This window comes from Colobus angolensis, unplaced genomic scaffold (assembly GCF_000951035.1).
Source record: "Colobus angolensis palliatus isolate OR3802 unplaced genomic scaffold, Cang.pa_1.0 Scaffold4, whole genome shotgun sequence".
NCBI classification, from domain to species: domain Eukaryota; kingdom Metazoa; phylum Chordata; class Mammalia; order Primates; family Cercopithecidae; genus Colobus; species Colobus angolensis.
The window spans coordinates 12,197,911-12,200,809 of NW_012117376.1; positions in this window are offsets into that span (position 1 = coordinate 12,197,911).

Genomic DNA, 2,899 nt, shown 5'->3' on the forward strand with positions numbered 1-2,899 from the left:
TGGTAATGGGTGCCTGTAGTCCCAGCTACTTGGGAGGCTGAGGCAGGAGAATTGCTTGAACCCAGGAGGCGGAGGTTACAGTGAGCCGAGATCGCTCCACTGCACTCCAGCCTGGGCGATAGAGCAAGACTCTGTCTCAAAAAACAAACAAACATATGACGTAAGATTTATTACCTTCATATCAGACCGGACCTGGTGGCTCACGCCTGTAATCCCAGCACTTTGGGAGGCCAAGGCAGGCTGATCACTGCAGGTTAGGAGTTCAAGAACAGCCTGACCAACACGGTAAAACCCTGTCTCTACTCAAAATACAAAAATTGTCCAGGTGCAGTGGCACACGCCTGTAATATCAGCTACTCGGGAGGCTGAGGTGGGAGCCTCGCTTGAACCCAGAAGGCAAAGGTTGCTGGGAGCTGGGATCACACCACTGCACTCCTGCATTGCAGCCTGGGCGATAGAGCAAGACTCCATCTCAAAAAAATATGTATTAATTTGATTGGATTGAAGGATACAAAATATTGTTCCTGGGTGTGTCTGTGAGGGTGTTCGCAAAGGAGATTAACATTTCAGTCAGTGGACTTGGAGGGGCAGGACCACCCTCAATTTGAGTGGGCACCATCCAATCAGCTGCCAGCGTGGCTAGAATAAAGCAGACAGAAGGTGGGAGCTGACTTGCTAAGCCTTCCAGGCTTCGTCTTTCTCCCTTGTGGGATGCTTCTTGCCCTCAAATATCAGACTCCAAGTTCTTTGGCTTTTGGACTCTTGGACTTAGACCAGTGGTTTGCCAGGGGCCCTTGGGCCTTTGGCCACAGAATGAAGGCTGCACTGTCGCTTCCTTACTTTCGAGGTTTTGGGACTTTGAGCGACTGAGCTACTATTTTTTTTTGTTTTTTTGTTTTTTTTTTTGAGACGGAGTCTCGCTCTGTTGCCCAGGCTGGAGTGCAGTGACGCGATGTTGGCTCACTGCAAGCCCCACCTCACAGGTTCACGCCATTCTCCTGCCTCAGCCTTCCAAGTAGCTGGGACTACAGGCGCCCGCCAACATGCCCGGATAATTTTTTGTATTTTTAGTAGAGACGGTGTTTCCTCGTGTTAGCCAGGATGGTCTGGATCACCTGACCTCGTGACCCACCTGCCTCGGCCTCCCAAAGTGCTGGGATTACAGGTGTGAGCCACTGTGCCTGGCCTTCTTTTTTTTTTTGAGATTGAGTTTCACTCCTGTTGCACAAGTTGGAGTGTAATGGCACTATCTCGGCTCACTGCAACCTCTGCCCCAGGTTCAAGCAATTGTCCTGCCTCAGCCTCCTGAGTAGCTGAGATTACAAGGGCATGCCACCATGCCCTGCTAATTTTTTTTTAGTAGAGACAGCGTTTCATCATATTGGTCAGGTTGGTCTCAAAATCCTGACCTCAGGTGATCCGCCCACCTTGGCCTCCAAAAGTGTTGGGATTATAGGCATGAGCCACTGCGTCCAGCCCACTATTGGCTTCCTTGCTACTCAACTTGTAGATGGTCTATCAAGGGACTTCACTTTGTGACCATGTGAGTCAATTCTCCTTAGTAAACTCCCTTTGGCTAGGTGAGGTGGCTCACACTTGTAATCCCAGCACTTTGGGAGGCCAAGGCAGGCAGATCACAAGGTCAGGAGTTAGAGACTAGCCTGGCCACCAAGGTGAAACCTTGTCTCTACTAAAAAAAATACAAAACTTAGCCAGGTGTGGTGGCGTGTGCCTGTAATCCCAGTTACTCAGGGGCTGAGGTAGGAGAATTGCTTGAACTTGGGAGGTAGAGGTTGCAGTGAGCCTATGTTGCTCCACTGCACTCCAGCCTGGTCAACAGAGTAAGACTCTAGCTCAAAAAATAAAATAAAATAAAATAAAAATAAACTCCCTTTCATACATACATATGTTCTATTAGTTCTGTCCCTCTAGAGAACCCTAATACAGATTTTGGTACCATGTTGGCTAGGCTGGTCTTGAACTCCTGATCTCAAGTGATTCACCCACCTTGGCCTCCCAAAGTGCTGGGATTACAGGCATGAGCCACTACACCTGGGCTGTGTTGATTTATTTTATTTTATTTTATTTTATTTTTATGTGACGGAGTATCATTGGAGTGCAGTGGCACGATCTAAGTTCACTGCAACCTCCACTTCCTGGGATCAAGCAATTCTTCTGCCTCAGCCTCCTGAGTAGCTGGGATTACAGGCGCCCGCCACCATGCCTGACTAATTTTTGTATTTTTAGCAGAGATGGGGGTTTCACCACGTTAGCCAGGCTAGTCTCAAACTCATGACTTCAAGTGATCCACTTGCCTCAGCCTCCCAAATTACAGGCATGAGCCACAGTGCATGACCCACACCTAGCTAATTTTATAAATTATTTGTAGAGATATCTTTAGGTCTTGAACTCCTGGCATCAAGGGATCCTCTCACCTTGGCTTCCCAAAGTGCTGGGAATACAGGTGTGATCCATAGCACTGGTCTTTATTATTATTATTATTTTGAATCATTGGCAGCCTCTTGGGCCAAAGTAGGCTCAGAGAGACTCCCGATATATATATTTTTAATTAATACCTATCCTAATGGGTGTAAAGTGCTATCTCATTATGGTTTTGGTTTGCATTTTCCTAATGATTAGTGATGCTGAGCATCATTTCATGTGTTTACTGGCCATCTTTGGAGAAATATCTATGCAAGTCCTTTTGCCCATTATTAAATTGGGCTGGGTTTGTGTTGTTGTTGAGTTATGAGTTCCTTATATATTATGGATATTAATCCCTTATCAGATATGTTATTTATTTATTTTTTTTTTGAGACGGAGTCTCGCTCTGTCGCCCAGGCTGGAGTGCAGTGGCCAGATCTCAGCTCACTGCAAGCTCCGCCTCCCGGGTTTACGC